We start from the raw sequence: 23,312 nt of genomic DNA, 5'->3' as shown, positions 1-23,312 counted from the left end.
CAGCAGTTGCCAGGCTGCCACCTGCTAAAGAAGAGGATGTGTCACCCATACCTGCTGCTGGAATTTCTCCCTGGGCAGAGGTGAGGAAGGAAAAAAGCAGTGGGGGCAGGGACAGGACGGGTATCTCAGGCAGGGAAATGGAAATCTTCCAGAAGAGCACCCAGGGCCAGGACCATCCTGGCTGGCCTGCAGGCACCAAGTCGGCCGGCATGCTGTCACTCGTGTGGCTCTATGGCCCTTCCTCTAGGCTTTCAAGTCCTTGTATATATTCAGGTGTTTTACCTGGGACGGGTGGGAATAGTTCAGCAGCAACTGGCCTGGGGCTCAGCTCACGTTTACTCACAGATGCCTCGGCACGGTGCCCCAGCTTTGCAATGAGGACGCTTGTTGCGTGGGGGCTGCTGGCTGAATGGGAGATGATTCCCCACCACTGACCAACTTCAGAATTGTTTACAACTGGAGCAAGTGCCCTGATACGGTTTTCCTCTGTGTAACTGGTGGGTTCTGTGTTTTTTTCTCTTTTTCGTTTTTGGTTCAAGGTAGATTTTATTCCTCTTTTTTGTATTTACAGATATAAGCATGGAAATAATTTATTCATATAAATACATGTATGTGCAGGGAATAATTGTTTTTTCTGTTTTATTTTTTAAATTTTACTTCTTTTTAATTTTGAATTTTATTTTATATTTTTATACAGCAGGTTCTTATTGGTTATCTATTTTATACATATAAATGTATACATGCCAATCCCAGTCTCTCAACTCCTCCCACCACCACCCCCCAACAGCTTTCCCCCCTTGTTGTCCATACGTTTGTTGTCTACATCTGTTGCTCTATTTATGCCTTGCAAAACGGTTAATCTGTACAGTTTTTCTAGGTTCCACATATATGCATGAATATACAAGATTTGTTTTTCTCTTTCTGACTTACTTCACTCTGTATGACAGTCTCTAGATCCATCGACGTCTCTACAAATGACCCAATTTCATTCCTTTTCATGGCTTAGTAATATTCCATTTTATATATGTACCACAGCTTTATGCATTCGTCTGTCTGTGGGCATTTAGGTTGCTTCCATTACCTCGATATTGTAAATAGTGATGCAATGAACATTGCGGTGAATGACTCTTTTTGATTTATGGTTTTGTCTGGGTATATGTCCAGTACTGGGATTGCTATATCATATGGTAATTCTATTGTTAGTTTCTTAAGAAATTCCATATTGTTCTCCATAATGACTGTATCAATTTATATTCCCAACAATAGTGGAAGAGGGTTCCTTTTCTCCACACCCTTTCCAGCATTTTTTGTTTGTAGATTTTCAATGATGCCTATTCTACCAGGTGTGAGGTGATACCTCATTGTTGAATCCATTTCGTTGAGCAAGGGGTAGCTCTTGTCTATTACATATTTGGCTTATGGAACGGTATCTGTGCTAATTTCAAACTCTGCTTTTATGCAGCACCCCAACTCACCTTCCCCCTTAAGCAGGCATAAGTTGGTTTTCTAAACTTGAGACACTGTTCTGTTTTGTAATTCAGTTCATGTGTAGCCAAGTTCACATTCTGTGTATTAGTGATACCTTATGATGTTTCTTTTTCTGTGTGACTTATTTCACTTAGAATCATCGTGCCTCAATGCACTCATTATGCTGGTACGGGCCTGGTGACATAGATTTCATTGCTGAGTGGTATTCTGTTGTACAGAAGTACCGCAACTTCTTTATCCATTATTTGCTCTCTGGGATATTTAACTTGTGCCATAGAAGAGATTCCTGTAAAAAGAGCCGTCCCAAATTTTGGGGTTGCTGTGTCTTTTTGATATTAATTTCCCTAAGCTATAGGACCATAAGTGGAAGTGCCCTAGGCTCTGTTGCTTTGTTTTTTAGATGTTTCAGGAAACACCATACACTTCTCCTGAGTGTCTCTTGGCAATTTACATCCCGCCAATCAGCATAACAAGGCTCCTAGTTCTCCATGGCCTGTCCTGCCTTTCTGGATTTTACACTTTATTCTGATGGCCCTTTTGACCGGGGGGAAGTGAGACTTCATTGTAGTGCAGATTTCCTTTGCAAGCTTGCTTGGTTGGCCAAAAAGGGCGTATGCGTTTTTTCCTGAATATATTCAGGAAAAAACGCATAGGCCCTTTTGGCAAAGTGCATCATTGTGGACGTTCTGCCTCTTTTCCTATGCTTTCAATGCAATTCCAGTCTACCTCTTGAAATCGGTATCCTGCAATTCTGCCCCGCTTTCAAGTCCTCTTGGCAGCCTTACTTCAGTCTATTTTTGGACGATAGCTGTCATTTATAACTCTGCAGGTTTGTGAATTACAGTGCCCCTGAGCTCCTTTCTTCAACTCGCTTTCTTGTGACCTGGCCGCAACACCGCAGGATGGCTTCAGGCCCTAATCTGGTTCTGGCACGGCACGCTGAGCCTTTGGTTAATTCCTCTTCCTGGTGGGAAATGAGAGTTAAATTTGCCCGTCCAGACACCTCCAGCTAGTCTCTCATTGGTTCTTGCTATTCCTGTTCATCTTCCGCAGAAATTGCAAACTGGGCCAAACAGGAGGTTAAAGGGACTGACTCTCCAAGTCGGGAGAGTGTTAGTAAAGCGTCTGGAATGTTGCACCCGAGTACCAGGGTACGAAAACTGAGACATATTTGAACACGTCTCCCAATCACATGGTTGATCATACTCTAGGTTCCACATGCATGTTTTAGCTGAAGGAACAATACCTTACACCTGGGTAGTTGAAACCCGTGGAATGGGTACCATGCAATATGACTTCAAAGGGTCTTCATTTGCTCACGAACCTCTCCAATCCTATCACTGCTGCATTTATGCCCCTGTACACATGCTTGATTCTCTTTCGGAGACATAGCAATCCATAGGTTTTAAGATACTTACTAGTCAGGTACATTCTTAGGTGTTTAATATGCGGTGTTGAGTCCATTTCGTTGAGCAAGGAGTAGCTCTTGTCTATTCCATATTTGGCTTAAGGAACTTTATCTGTGCTCATTTCAATCTCTGGTTTTATGCAGCACCCCAACTCACCTTTCCCCTTTAGCAAGCATAAGTTGATTTTCTAAATTTGAGACCCTGTTCTGTTCTGTAATTCAGTTCCTGTGTAGCCAAGTTTCCATTCCGTGTATTACTGATATCTTATGATGTTTCTTTTTCTGTGTGACTTATTTCAGTTAGAATCATCATACCTGAATCCACTCATTGTGCTGCTAAGGGCCTGATGACACAGATTTCATTGCTGAGTGATATTGCTTTGTAAGTAAATACCACAACTTCTTTATCCATTTTTCACTTTCTGCGATGTTGAACTTGTACTGTAAACGAGGTTCTTGTAAACAGAGCCGTTCCAAACTTTGGGGTGGCTGTGTCTTTTTGATTTTAATTTCCCTAAGCTATAGGACCATAAGTGGAAGTGCCCTAGGCTCTGTTGCTTTGTTTTTTAGATGTTTCAGGAAACAGCATACACTTCTCCCTAGTGGTTGTTGGCAATTTACATCCCGCCCATCAGCATAACAAGGCTCCCAGTTCTCCATGGCCTGTCCTGCCTTTCTGGATTTTACACTTTTTTCAGATGGCCCTTTTGACCGGGGGGAAGTGAGACTTCATTGTAGTGCAGATTTCCTTTGCAAGCTTGCTTGGTTGGCCAAAAAGGGCGTATGCGTTTTTTCCTGAATATATTCAGGAAAAAACGCATACGCCCTTTTTGGCCAAGTGCATCATTGTGGACGTTCTGCCTCTTTTCCTATGCTTTCAATGCAATTCCAGTCTACCTCCTGAAATCGGTTTCCTGCAATTCTGCCCCGCTTTCAAGTCCTCTTGGCAGCCTTACTTCAGTCTATTTTTGGACGATAGCTGTCATTTATAACTCTGCAGGTTTGTGAATTACAGTGCCCCTGAGCTCCTTTCTTCAACTCGCTTTCTTTTGAGCTGGCCGCAACACCGCAGGATGGCTTCAGGCCCTAATCTGGTTCCGGTATGGCACGCTGAGCCTTTGGTTAATTCCTCTTCCTGGTGGGAAATGAGAGTTAAATTTGCCCGTCCAGACACCTCCAGCTAGTCTCTCATTGGTTCTCGCTATTCCCGTTCATCTTCCACAGAAATTGCAAACTGGGCCAAACAGGAGGTTAAAGGGACTGACTCTCCAAGTGGGGAGAGTGTTAGTAAAGCGTCTGGAATGTTGCACCCGAGTACCTGGGTACGAAAACTGAGACATATTTGAACACGTCTCCCGATCACATGGTTGATCATACTCTAGGTTCCACATGCATGTTTTAGCTGAAGGAAGAATACCTTAAACCTGGGTAGTTGAAACCCGTGGAATGGGTACCATGCAATATGACTTCAAAGGGTCTTCATTTGCTCACGAACCTCTCCAATCCTATCACTGCTGCGTTTATGCCCCTGTACACATGCTTGATTCTCTTTCGGAGACATAGCAATCCATAGGTTTTAAGATACTTACTAGTCAGGTACATTCTTAGGCGTTTAATATGCGGTGTTGAGTCCATTTCGTTGAGCAAGGAGTAGCTCTTGTCTATTCCATATTTGGCTTAAGGAACTTTATCTGTGCTCATTTCAATCTCTGGTTTTATGCAGCACCCCAACTCACCTTTCCCCTTAAGCAAGCATAAGTTGGTTTTCTAAATTTGAGACCCTGTTCTGTTCTGTAATTCAGTTCCTGTGTAGCCAAGTTTACATTCCGTGTATTACTGATATCTTATGATGTTTCTTTTTCTGTGTGACTTATTTCAGTTAGAATCATCATACCTGAATCCACTCATTATGATGCTAAGGGCCTGATGACACTGATTTCATTGCTGAGTGATATTGCTTTGTAAGTAAATACCACAACTTCTTTATCCATTTTTCACTTTCTGCGATGTTGAACTTGTACTGTAAACGAGGTTCTTGTAAACAGAGCCGTTCCAAACTTTGGTGTGGCTGTGTCTTTTTGATTTTAATTTCCCTAAGCTATAGGACCATAAGTGGAAGTGCCCTAGGTTCTGTTGCTTTGTTTTTTAGATGTTTCAGGAAACACCATACACTTCTCCCGAGTGTCTGTTGGCAATTTACATCCCGCCCATCAGCATAACAAGGCTCCCAGTTCTCCATGGCCTGTCCTGCCTTTCTGGATTTTACACTTTTTTCAGATGGCCCTTTTGACCGGGGGGAAGTGAGACTTCATTGTAGTGCAGATTTCCTTTGCAAGCTTGCTTGGTTGGCCAAAAAGGGCGTATGCGTTTTTTCCTGAATATATTCAGGAAAAAACGCATACGCCCTTTTTGGCCAAGTGCATCATTGTGGACGTTCTGCCTCTTTTCCTATGCTTTCAATGCAATTCCAGTCTACCTCCTGAAATCGGTTTCCTGCAATTCTGCCCCGCTTTCAAGTCCTCTTGGCAGCCTTACTTCAGTCTATTTTTGGACGATAGCTGTCATTTATAACTCTGCAGGTTTGTGAATTACAGTGCCCCTGAGCTCCTTTCTTCAACTCGTTTTCTTGTGACCTGGCCGCAACACCGCAGGATGGCTTCAGGCCCTAATCTGGTTCCGGCACGGCACGCTGAGCCTTTGGTTAATTCCTCTTCCTGGTGGGAAATGAGAGTTAAATTTGCCCGTCCAGACACCTCCAGCTAGCCTCTCATTGGTTCTCGCTATTCCAGTTCATCTTCCGCAGAAATTGCAAACTGGGCCAAACAGGAGGTTAAAGGTGCTGACTCTCCAAGTGGGGAGAGTGTTAGTAAAGCGTCTGGAATGTTGCACCCGAGTACCAGGGGAGGAAAACTGAGACATATTTGAACACGTCTCCCGATCACATGGTTGATCATACTCTAGGTTCCACATGCATGTTTTAGCTGAAGGAACAATACCTTACACCTGGGTAGTTGAAACCCGTGGAATGGGTACCATGCAATATGACTTCAAAGGGTCTTCATTTGCTCACGAACATCTCCAATCCTATCACTGCTGCGGTTATGCCCCTGTACACACGCTTGATTCTCTTTCGGAGACATAGCAATCCATAGGTTTTAAGATACTTACTAGTCAGGTACATTCTTAGGCGTTTAATATGCGGTGTTGAGTCCATTTCGTTGAGCAAGGAGTAGCTCTTGTCTATTCCATATTTGGCTTAAGGAACTTTATCTGTGCTCATTTCAATCTCTGGTTTTATGCAGCACCCCAACTCACCTTTCCCCTTAAGCAAGCATAAGTTAGTTTTCTAAATTTGAGACCCTGTTCTGTTCTGTAATTCAGTTCCTGTGTAGCCAAGTTTACATTCCGTGTATTACTGATATCTTATGATGTTTCTTTTTCTGTGTGACTTATTTCAGTTAGAATCATCATACCTGAATCCACTCATTGTGATGCTAAGGGCCTGATGACACAGATTTCATTGCTGAGTGATATTGCTTTGTAAGTAAATACCACAACTTCTTTATCCATTTTTCACTTCCTGCGATGTTGAACTTGTACTGTAAACGAGTTTCTTGTAAACAGAGCCGTTCCAAACTTTGGGGTGGCTGTGTCTTTTTGATTTTAATTTCCCTAAGCTATAGGACCATATGTGGAAGTGCCCTAGGCTCTGTTGCTTTGTTTTTTAGATGTTTCAGGAAACACCATACACTTCTCCCGAGTGTCTGTTGGCAATTTACATCCCGCCCATCAGCATAACAAGGCTCCCAGTTCTCCATGGCCTGTCCTGCCTTTCTGGATTTTACACTTTTTTCAGATGGCCCTTTTGACCAGGGGGATGTGAGACTTCATTGTAGTGCAGATTTCGTTTGCAAGCTTGCTTTGTTGGCCAAAAAGGGCGTATGCGTTTTTTCCTGAATATATTCAGGAAAACACGCATACACCCTTTTTGGCCAAGTGCATCATTGTGGACGTTCTGCCTCTTTTCCTATGCTTTCAATGCAATTCCAGTCTACCTCCTGAAATCGGTTTCCTGCAATTCTGCCCCGCTTTCAAGTCCTCTTGGCAGCCTTACTTCAGTCTATTTTTGGACGATAGCTGTCATTTATAACTCTGCAGGTTTCTGAATTACAGTGCCCGTGAGCTCCTTTCTTCAACTCGCTTTCTTGTGACCTGGCCGCAACACCGCAGGACGTCTTCAGGCCCTAATCTGGTTCTGGCACGGCACGCTGAGCCTTTGGTTAATTCCTCTTCCTGGTTGGAAATGAGAGTTAAATTTGCCCATCCAGACACCTCCAGCTAGCCTCTCATTGGTTCTCGCTATTCCTGTTCATCTTCCGCAGAAATTGCAAACTGGGCCAAACAGGAGGTTAAAGGTGCTGACTCTCCAAGTGGGGAGAGTGTTAGTAAAGCGTCTGGAATGTTGCACCCGAGTACCAGGGGAGGAAAACTGAGACATATTTGAACACGTCTCCCGATCACATGGTTGATCATACTCTAGGTTCCACATGCATGTTTTAGCTGAAGGAACAATACCTTACACCTGGGTAGTTGAAACCCGTGGAATGGGTACCATGCAATATGACTTCAAAGGGTCTTCATTTGCTCACGAACATCTCCAATCCTATCACTGCTGCGTTTATGCCCCTGTACACACGCTTGATTCTCTTTCGGAGACATAGCAATCCATAGGTTTTAAGATACTTACTAGTCAGGTACATTCTTAGGCGTTTAATATGCGGTGTTGAGTCCATTTCGTTGAGCAAGGAGTATCTCTTGTCTATTCAATATTTGACTTAAGGAACTTTATCTGTGCTCATTTCAATCTCTGGTTTTATGCAGCACCCCAACTCACCTTTACCCTTAAGCAAGCATAAGTTGGTTTTCTAAATTTGAGACCCTGTTCTGTTCTGTAATTCAGTTCCTGTGTAGCCAAGTTTACATTCCGTGTATTACTGATATCTTATGATGTTTCTTTTTCTGTGTGACTTATTTCAGTTAGAATCATCATACCTGAATCCACTCATTGTGCTGCTAAGGGCCTGATGACACAGATTTCATTGCTGAGTGATATTGCTTTGTAAGTAAATACCACAACTTCTTTATCCATTTTTCACTTTCTGCGATGTTGAACTTGTACCGTAAACGAGGTTCTTGTAAACAGAGCCGTTCCAAACTTTGGGGTGGCTGTGTCTTTTTCATTTTAATTTCCCTAAGCTATACGACCATAAGTGGAAGTGCCCTAGGTTCTGTTGCATTGTTTTTTAGTTGTTTCAGGAAACACCATACACTTCTCCCAAGTGGTTCTTGGCAATTACAATCCCGCCCATCAGCATAACAAGGCTCCCAGTTCTCCATGGCCTGTCCTGCCTTTCTGGATTTTACCCTTTTTTCAGATGGCCCTTTTGACCGGGGGGAAGTGAGACTTCATTGTAGTGCAGATTTCCTTTGCAAGCTTGCTTGGTTGGCCAAAAAGGGCGTATGCGTTTTTTCCTGAATATATTCAGGAAAAAACGCATACGCCCTTTTTGGCCAAGTGCATCATTGTGGACGTTCTGCCTCTTTTCCTATGCTTTCAATGCAATTCCAGTCTACCTCCTGAAATCGGTTTCCTGCAATTCTGCCCCGCTTTCAAGTCCTCTTGGTAGCCTTACTTCAGTCTATTTTTGGACGATAGCTGTCATTTATAACTCTGCAGGTTTGTGAATTAGAGTGCCCCTGAGCTCCTTTCTTCAACTTGCTTTCTTGTGACCTGGCCGCAACACCGCAGGATGGCTTCAGGCCCTAATCTGGTTCCGGCCCGGCATGCTGAGCCTTTGGTTAATTCCTCTTCCTGGTGGGAAATGAGAGTTAAATTTGCCCGTCCAGACACCTCCAGCTAGCCTCTCATTGGTTCTCGCTATTCCTGTTCATCTTCCGCAGAAATTGCAAACTGGGCCAAACAGGAGGTTAAAGGGACTGACTCTCCAAGTCGGGAGACTGTTAGTAAAGCGTCTGGAATGTTGCACCCGAGTACCAGGGGAGGAAAACTGAGACATATTTGAACACGTCTCCCGTTCACATGGTTGATCATACTCTGGGTTCCACATGCATGTTTTAGCTGAAGAAAGAATACCTTAAACCTGGAGAGTTGAGACCCGTGTAATGGGTACCATGCAATATGACTTCAAAGGGTCTTCATTTGCTCACCGAACCTCTCCAATCCTATCACTGCTGTGTTTATGCCCCTGTACACATGCTTGATTCTCTTTCGGAGACAGAGCAATCCACAGGTTTTAAGATACTTACTAGTCAGGTACATTCTTAGGCGTTTAATATGCGGTGTTGAGTCCATTTCATTGAGCAAGGAGTAGCTCTTGTCTATTCCATATTTGACTTAAGGAACTTTATCTGTGCTCATTTCAATCTCTGGTTTTATGCAGCACCCCAACTCACCTTTACCCTTAAGCAAGCATAAGTTGGTTTTCTAAATTTGAGACCCTGTTCTGTTCTGTAATTCAGTTCCTGTGTAGCCAAGTTTACATTCCATGTATTACTGATATCTTATGATGTTTCTTTTTCTGTGTGACTTATTTCAGTTAGAATCATCATACCTGAATCCACTCATTGTGCTGCTAAGGGCCTGATGACACAGATTTCATTGCTGAGTGATATTGCTTTGTAAGTAAATACCACAACTTCTTTATCCATTTTTCACTTTCTGCGATGTTGCACTTGTACTGTAAACGAGGTTCTTGTAAACAGAGCCGTTCCAAACTTTGGGGTGGCTGTGTGTTTTTGATTTTAATTTCCCTAAGCTATAGGACCATAAGTGGAAGTGCCCTGGGTTCTGTTGCTTTGTTTTTTAGATGTTTTAGGAAACACCACACACTTCTCCCGAGTGGTTGTTGGCAATTTACATCCCACCCATCAGCATAACAAGGCTCCCAGTTCTCCATGGCCTGTCCTGCCTTTCTGGATTTTACACTTTTTTCAGATGGCCCTTTTGACCGGGGGGAAGTGAGACTTCATTGTAGTGCAGATTTCCTTTGCAAGCTTGCTTGGTTGGCCAAAAAGGGCGTATGCGTTTTTTCCTGAATATATTCAGGAAAAAACGCATACGCCCTTTTTGGCCAAGTGCATCATTGTGGACGTTCTGCCTCTTTTCCTATGCTTTCAATGCAATTCCAGTCTACCTCCTGAAATCGGTTTCCTGCAATTCTGCCCCGCTTTCAAGTCCTCTTGGCAGCCTTACTTCAGTCTATTTTTGGACGATAGCTGTCATTTATAACTCTGCAGGTTTGTGAATTACAGTGCCCCTGAGCTCCTTTCTTCAACTTGCTTTCTTGTGACCTGGCCGCAACACCGCAGGATGGCTTAAGGTCCTAATCTGGTTCCGGCAGGGCACGCTGAGCCTTTGGTTATTTCCTCTTCCTGGTGGGAAATGAGAGTTAAATTTGCCCGTCCAGACACCTCCAGCTAGTCTCTCATTGGTTCTCGCTATTCCTGTTCATCTTCCGCAGAAATTGCAAACTGGGCCAAACAGGCGGTTAAAGGCGCTGACTCTCCAAGTGGGGAGAGTGTTAGTAAAGCGTCTGGAATGTTGCACCCGAGTACCAGGGGAGGAAAACTGAGACATATTTGAACACGTCTCCCATTCACATGGTTGATCATACTTGGGTTCCACATGCATGTTTTAGCTGAAGGAAGAATACCTTAAACCTGGAGAGTTAAGACTCGTGTAATGGGTACCATGCAATATGACTTCAAAGGGTCTTCATTTGCTCACCGAACCTCTCCAATCCTATCACTGCTGCGTTTATGCCCCTGTACACATGCTTGATTCTCTTTCGGAGACATAGCAATCCATAGGTTTTAAGATACTTACTAGTCAGGTACATTCTTAGGCGTTTAATATGCGGTGTTGAGTCCATTTCGTTGAGCAAGGAGTAGCTCTTGTCTATTCCATATTTGACTTAAGGAACTTTATCTGTGCTCATTTCAATCTCTGGTTTTATGCAGCACCCCAACTCACCTTTACCCTTAAGCAAGCATAAGTTGGTTTTCTAAATTTGAGACCCTGTTCTGTTCTGTAATTCAGTTCCTGTGTAGCCAAGTTTACATTCCGTGTATTACTGATATCTTATGATGTTTCTTTTTCTGTGTGACTTACTTCAGTTAGAATCATCATACTTGAATCCACTAATTGTGCTGCTAAGGGCCTGATGACACAGATTTCATTGCTGAGTGATATTGCTTTGTAAGTAAATACCACAACTTCTTTATCCATTTTTCACTTTCTGCGATGTTGAACTTGTACTGTAAACGAGGTTCTTGTAAACAGAGCCGTTCCAAACTTTGGGGTGGCTGTGTCTTTTTGATTTTAATTTCCCTAAGCTATAGGACCATAAGTGGAAGTGCTCTAGGCTCTGTTGCTTTGTTTTTTAGATGTTTCAGGAAACACCATACAGTTCTCCCAAGTGTCTGTTGGCAATTTACATCCCGCCCATCAGCATAACAAGGCTCCCAGTTCTCAATGGCCTGTCCTGCCTTTCTGGATTTTACACTTTTTTCAGATGGCCCTTTTGACCGGGGGGAAGTGAGACTACATTGTAGTGCAGATTTCCTTTGCCAGCTTGCTTGGTTGGCCAAAAAGGGCGTATGCGTTTTTTCCTGAATATATTCAGGAAAAAACGCATACGCCCTTTTTGGCCAAGTGCATCATTGTGGACGTTCTGCCTCTTTTCCTATGCTTTCAATGCAATTCCAGTCTACCTCCTGAAATCGGTTTCCTGCAATTCTGCCCCGCTTTCAAGTCCTCTTGGCAGCCTTACTTCAGTCTATTTTTGGACGATAGCTGTCATTTATAACTCTGCAGGTTTGTGAATTACAGTGCCCCTGAGCTCCTTTCTTCAACTCGCTTTCTTGTGACCTGGCCGCAACACCGCAGGATGGCTTCAGGCCCTAATCTGGTTCCGGCCCGGCATGCTGAGCCTTTGGTTAATTCCTCTTCCTGGTGAGAAATGAGAGTTAAATTTGCCCGTCCAGACACCTCCAGCTAGACTCTCATTGGTTCTCGCTATTCCTGTTCATCTTCCGCAGAAATTGCAAACTGGGCCAAACAGGAGGTTAAAGGGACTGACTCTCCAAGTGGGGGAGAGTGTTAGTAAAGCGTCTGGAATGTTGCACCCGAGTACCAAGGGAGGAAAACTGAGACATATTTGAACACGTCTCCCGATCACATGGTTGATCATACTCTAGGTTCCACATGCATGTTTTAGCTGAAGGAATCATACCTTAAACCTGGGTAGTTGAAACCCGTGGAATGGGTACCATGCAATATGACTTCAAAGGGTCTTCATTTGCTCACCGAACCTCTGCAATCCTATCACTGCTGCGTTTATGCCCCTGTACACATGCTTGATTCTCTTTCGGAGACATAGCAATCCATAGGTTTTAAGATAATTACTAGTCAGGTACATTCTTAGGCGTTTAATATGGGGTGTTGAGTCCATTTCGTTGAGCAAGGAGTAGCTCTTGTCTATTTCATATTTGGCTTAAGGAACTTTATCTGTGCTCATTTCAATCTCTGGTTTTATGCAGCACCCCAACTCACCTTTCCCCTGAAGCAAGCATAAGTTGGTTTTCTAAATTTGAGACCCTGTTCTGTTCTGTAATTCAGTTCCTGTGTAGCCAAGTTTACATTCCGTGTATTACTGATATCTTATGATGTTTCTTTCTCTGTGTGACTTACTTCAGTTAGAATCATCATACCTCAATCCACTCATTGTGCTGCTAAGGGCCTGATGACACAGATTTCATTGCTGAGTGATATTGCTTTGTAAGTAAATACCACAACTTCTTTATCCATTTTTCACTTTCTGCGATGTTGAACTTGTACTGTAAACGAGGTTCTTGTAAACAGAGCTGTTCCAAACTTTGGGGTGGCTGTGTCTTTTTGATTTTAATTTCCCTAAGCTATAGGACCATAAGTGGAAGTGCCCTAGGTTCTGTTGCTTTGTTTTTTAGATGTTTCAGGAAACACCATACACTTCTCCCGAGTGGTTGTTGGCAATTTACATCCCGCCCATCAGCATAACAAGGCTCCCAGTTCTCCATGGCCTGTCCTGCCTTTCTGGATTTTACACTTTTTACAGATGGCCCTTTTGACCGGGGGGAAGTGAGACTTCATTGTAGTGCAGATTTCCTTTGCAAGCTTGCTTGGTTGGCCAAAAAGGGCGTATGCGTTTTTTCCTGAATATATTCAAGAAAAAACGCATACGCCCTTTTTGGCCAAGTGCATCATTGTGGACGTTCTGCCTCTTTTCCTATGCTTTCAATGCAATTCCAGTCTACCTCCTGAAATCGGTTTCCTGCAATTCTGCCCCGCTTTCAAGTCCTCTTGGCAGCCTTACTTCAGTCTATTTTTGGACGATAGCTGTCATTTATAACTCTGCAGGTTTGTGAATTACAGTGCCCCTGAGCTCCTTTCTTCAACTTGCTTTCTTGTGACTGTCCGCAACACCGCAGGATGGCTTAAGGTCCTAATCTGGTTCTGGCACGGCACGCTGAGCCTTTGGTTATTTCCTCTTCCTGGTGGAAAATGAGAGTTAAATTTGCCCGTCCAGACACCTCCAGCTAGTCTCTCATTGGTTCTCGCTATTCCTGTTCATCTTCCGCAGAAATTGCAAACTGGGCCAAACAGGCGGTTAAAGGCGCTGACTCTCCAAGTGGGGAGAGTGTTAGTAAAGCGTCTGGAATGTTGCACCCGAGTACCAGGGGAGGAAAACTGAGACATATTTGAACACGTCTCCCATTCACATGGTTGATCATACTTGGGTTCCACATGCATGTTTTAGCTGAAGGAAGAATACCTTAAACCTGGAGAGTTAAGACCTGTGTAATGGGTACCATGCAATATGACTTCAAGGGGTCTTCATTTGCTCACCGAACCTCTACAATCCTATCACTGCTGCGTTTATGCCCCTGTACACATGCTTGATTCTCTTTCGGAGACATAGCAATCCGTAGGTTTTAAGATACTTACTAGTCAGGTACATTCTTAGGCGTTTAATATGCGGTGTTGAGTCCATTTCGTTGAGCAAGGAGTAGCTCTTGTCTATTCCATATTTGACTTAAGGAACTTTATCTGTGCTCATTTCAATCTCTGGTTTTATGCAGCACCCCAACTCACCTTTACCCTTAAGCAAGCATAAGTTGGTTTTCTAAATTTGAGACCCTGTTCTGTTCTGTAATTCAGTTCCTGTGTAGCCAAGTTTCCATTCCGTGTATTACTGATATCTTATGATGTTTCTTTTTCTGTGTGACTTACTTCAGTTAGAATCATCATACCTGAATCCACTCATTGTGCTGCTAAGGGCCTGATGACACAGATTTCATTGCTGAGTGATATTGCTTTGTAAGTAAATACCACAACTTCTTTATCCATTTTTCACTTTCTGCGATGTTGCACTTGTACTGTAAACGAGGTTCTTGTAAACAGAGCCGTTCCAAACTTTGGGGTGGCTGTGTCTTTTTGATTTTAATTTCCCTAAGCTATAGGACCATAAGTGGAAGTGCCCTAGGTTCTGTTGCTTTGTTTTTTAGATGTTTCAGGAAACACCATACACTTCTCCCGAGTGGTTGTTGGCAATTTACATCCCGCCCATCAGCATAACAAGGCTCCCAGTTTTCCATGGCCTGTCCTGCCTTTCTGGATTTTTCAGATGGCCCTTTTGACCGGGGGGAAGTGAGACTTCATTGTAGTGCAGATTTCCTTTGCAAGCTTGCTTGGTTGGCCAAAAAGGGCGTATGCGTTTTTTCCTGAATATATTCAGGAAAAAACGCATACGCCCTTTTTGGCCAAGTGCATCATTGTGGACGTTCTGCCTCTTTTCCTATGCTTTCAATGCAATTCCAGTCTACCTCCTGAAATCGGTTTCCTGCAATTCTGCCCCGCTTTCAAGTCCTCTTGGCAGCCTTCCTTCAGTCTATTTTTGGACGATAGCTGTCATTAAAAGCTCTGCAGGTTTGTGAATTACAGTGCCCCTGAGCTCCTTTCTTCAACTCGCTTTCTTGTGACCTGGCCGCAACACCGCAGGATGGCTTCAGGCCCTAATCTGGTTCCGGCCCGGCATGCTGTGCCTTTGATTAATTCCTCTTCCTGGTGGGAAATGAGAGTTAAATTTGCCCGTCCAGACACCTCCAGCTAGTCTCTCATTGGTTCTCGCTATTCCTGTTCATCTTCCGCAGAAATTGCAAACTGGGCCAAACAGGAGGTTAAAGGTGCTGACTCTCCAAGTGGGGAGAGTGTTAGTAAAGCGTCTGGAATGTTGCACCAGAGTACCAGGTACGAAAACTGAGACATATTTGAACACGTCTCCCGATCACATGGTTGATCATACTCTAGGCTCCACATGCATATTTTAGCTGAAGGAAGAATACCTTAAACCTGGGTAGTTGAAACCCGTGGAATGGGTACCATGCAATATGACTTCAAAGGGTCTTCATTTGCTCACCGAACCTCTCCAATCCTATCACTGCTGCGTTTATGCCCCTGTACACATGCTTGATTCTCTTTCGGAGACATAGCAATCCATAGGTTTTAAGATACTTACTAGTCAGGTACATTCTTAGGCCTTTAATATGCGGTGTTGAGTCCATATCGTTGAGCAAGGAGTAGCTCTTGTCTATTCCATATTTGGCTTAAGGAACTTTATCTGTGCTCATTTCAATCTCTGGTTTTATGCAGCACCCCAACTCACCTTTCCCCTTAAGCAAGCATAAGTTGGTTTTCTAAATTTGAGACCCTGTTCTGTTCTGTAATTCAGTTCCTGTGTAGCCAAGTTTACATTCCGTGTATTACTGATATCTTATGATGTTTCTTTTTCTGTGTGACTTATTTCAGTTAGAATCATCATACCTGAATCCACTCATTGTGCTGCTAAGGGCCTGATGACACAGATTTCATTGCTGAGTGATATTGCTTTGTAAGTAAATACCACAACTTCTTTATCCATTTTTCACTTTCTGCGATGTTGAACTTGTACTGTAAACGAGGTTCTTGTAAACAGAGCCGTTCCAAACTTTGGGGTGGCTGTGTCTTTTTGATTTTAATTTCCCTAAGCTATAGGACCATAAGTGGAAGTGCCCGAGGTTCTGTTGCTTTGTTTTTTAGATGTTTCAGGAAACACCATATACTTCTCCCGAGTGGTTGTTGGCAATTTACATCCCGCCCATCAGCATAACAAGGCTCCCAGTTCTCCATGGCCTGTCCTGCCTTTCTGGATTTTACACTTTTTTCAGATGGCCCTTTTGACCGGGGGGAAGTGAGACTTCATTGTAGTGCAGATTTCCTTTGCAAGCTTGCTTGGTTGGCCAAAAAGGGCGTATGCGTTTTTTCCTGAATATATTCAGGAAAAAACGCATACGCCCTTTTTGGCCAAGTGCATCATTGTCGAGTTTCTGACTCTCTTCATATGCTTTCAATGCAATTCCAGTCTACCTCCTGAAATCGGTTTCCTGCAATTCTGCCTTTCTTTCAATGCCTCTTCATAGCCTTACCTCAATATATTTTTTAAAAATAGTTGGCCTTTATAACTCTGCAGGTTTTTGAATTGCAGTGGCCCTTAGCTTCATTTTTTAGCTCTTATTTTTGTGGTCTTGCCCCGTAACCACAGGATTCCTTGAAGCCCTATTTTACTTCTGGGGCACCTTGCTGTGCCTTTGGTTAATTCTTCTTACTGATGTGATATTAGAGTGACATGTGCCCATTGAAACCGCTACAGCTAGTTTCTCACTGGTTCCCCCTATTCCCATTCATCCTCTGCACTAACTGCAGACTGTGCGATACCAGAACTTAAAGGCATTGACTCCATGTGGGGATGTTGTTAGTAAAGCGGCTGGAATGTCGATCCGGAGCCCCAGGAGAGGAAAAATGAGGTGCGTTTTAGAAACCTTTCCCGATCATATGGTATACCAGTCGCTGGGTTTCCCAAGCATGGTTTAGCTGTAGGAAGATTCCCTTCAACCTGGAGTGTTGGGACCCTTGGACTGAGTAGCATGAAGTATTGCATTAAACTTTCGGCAGTTGCTCACCAAAGCTCACCAATCCTGTCAGCCCCAAGTGTCCAGCCTTATGTCTTATCCAGCTGTGGGTTTATATGTGGTCAATCCAGGTTGCATCACAGCCCCTGAGCGAATTTTGTAAGAATTTTTCTCTCTTTCATTGTTTCAGCGTTTTGTTTTTAAAATTTATTTCTATAATGGGGTTTAGCTCCTTTTCACTGCTGTGTTTGTGCCGCTCTGCACACACTTGATTCCCTTATGGAGATATATCAATACATGGGTTTTAAGATTCTTATTCCTCAGATATATTTCTCTGCGGTGTATAGGGTGTGTTGAGGCCAGTTCATTGAGCAAGGTGTAGATCTTGTCTAATACCTATTTGGTTTATTGAACGGTATCTGTGCTAATTTCAAACTCTGGTTTTATGCATCACCCCACCTCTCCTTTCCCCTTAAGCTGACATAAGTGTGTTTTCTAAATGTGAGACACTGTTCTGTTCTGTAATTCATTTCTTGTGCAGCCATATTTACCCTCCCTCTATAAGTGATATCTTATGATATGTTTCTTTTTCTGTTTGACTTATTTCAAGTAGTATTATCGGACCTAAATCCACTCTTTATCCTTCTACTAGCCTTATTACATTGATTTCATGGTGAAGAGATATTCCATTGTACATAAGTACCACATCTTCTTTATCCATTGTTCTCTTTCCTGGGATATTTAAGGTGTACTGAAGTTGAGGTTCTTGTAAACAGAGTAGCCCTAAACTGTGGTGTGCTTGTGTCTTGTTGATTTTTAGACTTCCCTAGATATACTCCCATGATTGGAAGTGTCCTATGCTCTGTAGCTCTGTTTTTTAGATGATTTAGGAACCACCATACACTTCTCCAGAGTGGCTCTCGGCAGTTCACACACTGCCCATCAGCGTATAAAGGCTCCCTGTTCTCCATGGCCTGTCCTGCATTTCTGGTTTTTACAATTTTTTAGGATGGCCCTTTTGACCGGTGGGAAGTGAGACTTCTTTGTTGTGCACATTTGCATTGCTCGCTTGCTTCGTTGCCCATAAATTGCATATGCGTTTTTTCCTGGATATAATCAGGAAAAAACGCATACGCCCTTTTGGGCCAACTGCATCATTGTCAAAATTCTGCCGCTTTTCATGTGCGTTAAAGACGAGTCCAATCTATCTCTTGAAATCTGTTTCTTGCAATTCTGTCTTGCATTCAGATCCTCTTCTTTGCCTTACCTCAACATATTTTTGGACGTTAGTTTTCATTTATAACTCTGCAGGTTTGTGAATTGCAGTGACCCTGAGCTCCATTTTTTAAGTTGCTCTTTTGTGAGCTGGCCTCAAACCCGCAGGATTGCTTCAGGCCCTATTTTGGCTCCGGCGAGGCAGGCTGAGCCTTTCTTTAATTCTTATTCTTAATGGGAAATTAGAGTGATATGTGCCCGTCCAAACCCCTACAACTCTTCTCTCATTGGTTCCCCCTCTTCCCGTTCATCCTCCTCACAATTTGCAAAATGTGTGAAACAGAAGTTTAAATGTGCTGATTCTCCAAGTGGGGAGATTCTAAGTAGCGTGGCTGGAATGGTGAACAGGAGCACCAGGAGAGGATAAATGAGGTGCATTTTAGACACATCTCCCGATCACATGGTGTACAGTCCTCTGGGTTTTCCATGCATGTTTTAGCTGTAGGAAGATCCCTTGAACCTGCAGATTTGGGACCCATTGAATGGGTACCAGGTAGTATTACTTTAAAGGGTGTGCATTTCCTCACCCAACCTCACATTTCTCTTAGCGCAAACAGTTTCCAGCCTTATGTCTCATCCTGCTGTGGGTCTAGATGTGTTCAATCCATGTTGCATCACCGTCCCTGAGGAAAAGTTGTAAGAGGTTTTCTCTGTCTCTCTGTCGTTTATTTTTTTCAATTTATTACTATATTGGTTACAGCTGATTTTCAAAGCTCTGTTTCTTGCTGCTGTACATCCACTTGATTCACGTACAGAGAGACATCAATAAATTCTTTTTCAGATTCTTACCAGTCGTATATATTCTTTTCCGGTGACTTGAGTGTGCTGAGTGCAGTTCTTTTAGCTACCGTGTAGGCCTTGTTGATTATCAGTTTGGTATTTGGAATGGTATCTTTGCTAATTTCAACCTCCTGGATGATGCCTCACCCCTCCCCACCTTTCCCGTTTAGCAGCCTTATGCGTGTTTTCTACATATTTGACTATGTTTTTGTTTTGTAATTTATTTCATGTGTAGCCATTTTGGATTCCACCTTTAAGTGATATCTTATGATATGTGTCTTTTTCTTTTTGAATTCTGTCACTTAGAATGATCATACGTAACTCCTCCGGAGTTGTTACAACTGGCCATATTTCATTGATTTCCAGGCTGAATAATATTCCACTCTACCTAAGTACCACATCTCTATCCATTTTTTCCCTCCAGAGACATTTAAGTTATATCCTAGTCGAGGATCTTTTAAACAGAGAGGGGGTAAACATTGGGGTGCCTGTGTCCTCTCGATTTTTGTTTTTCCCAAGATATACGCCCATGAGTGCAAGTGCCCTATGCTCTGTAGCTCATTTTTTAGATGCTTTAGTAAACACAATACACTTCTCCAGAATGGCCGTTGGCAATATACATTTCCACTATAAGTCTCACAGGGCTCCCTCTTCTCGTTGCCCTGTCCTGCATTTCTGTTGTTTACGCTTTATGAGGATGGCTCTTCTGACTGATGCGAAGTGATATCTTTTGTAGTATGGACTTCCAGTGCCCACCTGTTTGGTTGGCTAAAAAAGTGTATGCCCTTTTCTTGAATATATACAGAAAAGAACGCATACACCCTTTTTGGCCAACTGCAATGTTGGCAATGTTCAGCTCCTTTTCTTGTGCTTAATGGCGAGTCCTTTCTACCTCCTCAAATCCCTTTCCTGCCATTCTCCCTTGCTTACAAGTCCTTTTCTCTGACTTTCCTCAAGACATTTTTCAGTGATGGATATTTTCAACTCTGCAGTTTTGTGAATTTTACTGCCCCTGAGTTCCATTGTTCAACTCGTGTTTATGGGAACTGGCCACAAAGCAGCGGGATTTCCTCAAGCCCTATACTGTTTCCATGGGCAACCCTAGCCTTTGGTCAATTCGTCTTCCTGATTGGAAATTAGAGTGACATGTGCCTGTCTGAACACCTAGGACTTGTCTCTCATTGTTCCTCATCCTTCCGCTTCATCCTCTGGACAAATTCCAAACTGTACGCAACAGGATGTTGACAGTGCTGACATCTCCAAGTGGGGAGACTGTTAGTAAAGACGCTGGAGGGGTGAACCCGAGCACCAGGAGATGAGGAGATGAGATGCCTTTTCCAAACTCTTCCCGATCAGACGGTATACCATCCTCTGGGTGTGACAGACATGTTTTAGCAGTAGGAAGAGTCCCATTCATGTAAGGAGAACACCAGGGCTTTTTCAAAATCAGTGTCTCCCCGAAACCCAAACTGGGGAATTTTTTAAGCTACGGCTACACATATGTTCATTAAGGGCCTTGGGAAGTAGGCAGAGTCCAAACTTTAGATGATTGAAGTCTTCAGGGTCAGAAGCACTCACCACCAGCTTCCCTTAGGCTACACTTTAACTGTCATTGATAGATGATGTCAATAAAAATATCTATTCTTTTTCAGATTATTTCCCCTTATAGGTTATTGCAAAATGTTGAGTGTAGTTCCCTGTGCTATACAGTAGTTCCTTGTTGATGATCTATTTTATACATAGCAGTGTGTATGTGTTCATTCCAAACTGTTAATTTATCCCTCCTCCCACCTTTCCCCTTTGGTAATAATAAATTATAAGATTTTATACTTCTCAGAAATGGGGGAGCTGAAAGAGAGGTATCATTTTCAATGGAAAAGCATTTAAAACAAGATTGAAGGTTTAACCAAGATTATTAGCTGTACATCCTTGGAAAGAAATCACTTCGTTTCTCTAATATTGACCTGACAAATAAGACAAACCTTTTCACTGAACTTGCTTATAAAAAGTGATGGAAATATCAAATGGAAGTGTTAAAAACATCTTATTTTACCCGAGCCTTATACACTGTTCTATGTTAACTACAGTTTGGCTCACACATCTGTTCATTGAGGTTACAATAGTCTCAATTTCTGTTACTGATCCTCCAGAGTGGACCCCAACAAGTGTCCCCCTGCCCAGTGTCATTGGGGCCAACAGATCGAGACTGAGTTTGGTTCACAAGCAAAGGAAACTTTATATTTTGATCAGAGAATGGAGAGGTGAGAGCATGCACTACCCCGTGGGCTGTGGGCTGGGCTGCTGTGTAGAGATCCTGTCAGAGTCAGTGGGAGGGAGGGAGGCGGCGGAGCTCTCGAGGGCCGGGTTGGCTGTAGCTCAGGCTCTATATCGTGGAGTCTGCACTGGGCCCCAGGAGCTGAGGTGTCGACCCAGCCATTCTGCACTAGGAAATCTGGTCTGAAGTGCCGGGTGTGGAACCTCTGCATGCGGGACCCTAGGAGCACGTGAAATTAGACAAAGCACAAAGGATAAAAAAGGTTAGACTTGACTTTATTGCCCAGATTCTATTTTTATCTCCCAGGGATTTTTAATGGGCTTTGCTGGGGACAAACCCCTCCTCTGCCTTTTGTCCCGTTCCTCATTCTTGGAGTGCTGAGGGTGCAGACCCTTCTTCTGTAACTGCTGAGTGCTGAGTTGGGAGCCCTCATACCCTGGGGCGAGGGTCAGAGCTTCTCCCCAGCAGCCTCCCGGTGACGTTGATTGTCCCCAGGACCCCTGCCTCCCTGCTCGTCCACCTGAGCACCAGCATTGGAAGTGTTATAGATTCTAATGACCTTTAAGGGTCCAGGAAAGAGATGTGCAGAGACGCTGTGGGGGCCGGTTTCACCCCGCCCCACATTTGTTCGGCCACCTTAGGCTGACCGTCTCTGTCAGCCTAGATGCTCTGACCAGTAGTCTGCGCTTTCTTCAGTTAGGCCCCTGAATTAACGTACAAACAGCACCAGGTGTCAGAGCCCTGCCCGCTCAACTCCCAGACAGTCCAGGGTCAGTGGTGACCAAGGACCATGATGGCTCCTGAGTCAACAGCCTTTTGAAGTAAACAGGAGTCCAGCCGGTCTTATTGGCCACCATCATCACGGTGTCTGTAGGCTTTTCTATGGTGACAGTGTGGTATACTGTTCCCCCGCCAAGATTATTAGCTCCCCTCTGGGTGCAGTAAGTCCTGCAAGCAGTAGTCTACTCTTTTGGGACACACTCTTGTTGTTTTATGAGAGAAACTCCAGGTCAAGTGATGTTCACACGAGTCGTCATGGTGCCCTGTTGCCCCCGGTTATCTCTCTGGATGTTGGAGTTGGAGGGCCTCCTCACTCGAGGTCGGTGTGCCCACGGAGCGAACCCTGCAACTTCAGGGCATGGTTGGTGGTTAGGATCACCACGTGGGGTCCTTTTCCCTTAGGAGGGAGGTGGCCTTTTGGGCTGCTGATTTCCAGGTTTTTAGATACCGCCAGTATCTTGGCCAGATGTGGCAGTGGGCCAAGCCCCTTAGTGACCGTAGTTTATCCTACCTGGATGGCATTCTTGCATTGTTCCATTTCAAGCGGTCCCAGTTTTTGCACTAATTCTCCAATGGCGATTCACCTTTCACCGGGAATGTAAAGGTCAAAGGGTTTAGCTAAATTAGGGAGTTCCAGGGCAAGGGTCTGAATTGACTGCTCTTTCCATTCTTGAAAGGCCACTTCTGGATTCTATTCAAAAGGATCATCATCTTTTCCTTTCAGTGTTTCATATAGAGGCCCAGCTAGTAGACTGTAGCTAGGGATCCAGAAGCAGCAAACCCTGGCCTCCCCAGGAACCCCTAAGCTGTCTTCTAGTTTTAGAAAGGGGTAAGGCTGAAAATGGTTTCTTCCCTTTCCTGGGATGGGCTTCTCTGACCTTCTGTGAGAATGAAGCCCAGGCAGGTCACCGCAGTCTGTGATATTTGAGCTTTTTCTTGGACAACTTCTATCCTTTATTGGCTTGGTAGTTCAGAGGCCTCCTTAGTAGGGCTGGTGATCAGAATGTCGTCTGCATATTGAAGGAGGGTTTCCTTTTCCAGAGGTAGAACTTTTAGGTCTTTAGCTAAGCTTTCCCCAAAGATGGTGTGGGAATTTTTGCACCCTTGGGGCCAGACGGCCCGGAAGTATTGTTTTAGTTGTATGTGGAGTCCTGCCACTCACAAGCCAAAATTTCTTGTGACTCTGGGACTAATGGAATACAAAAGAAGGCATCATTGAAGACTAATACAGAATACCATGTC

This window comes from Stenella coeruleoalba, assembly GCF_951394435.1.
Source record: "Stenella coeruleoalba genome assembly, contig: scaffold_37, whole genome shotgun sequence".
NCBI classification, from domain to species: domain Eukaryota; kingdom Metazoa; phylum Chordata; class Mammalia; order Artiodactyla; family Delphinidae; genus Stenella; species Stenella coeruleoalba.
This window is presented reverse-complemented; position numbering follows the sequence as displayed.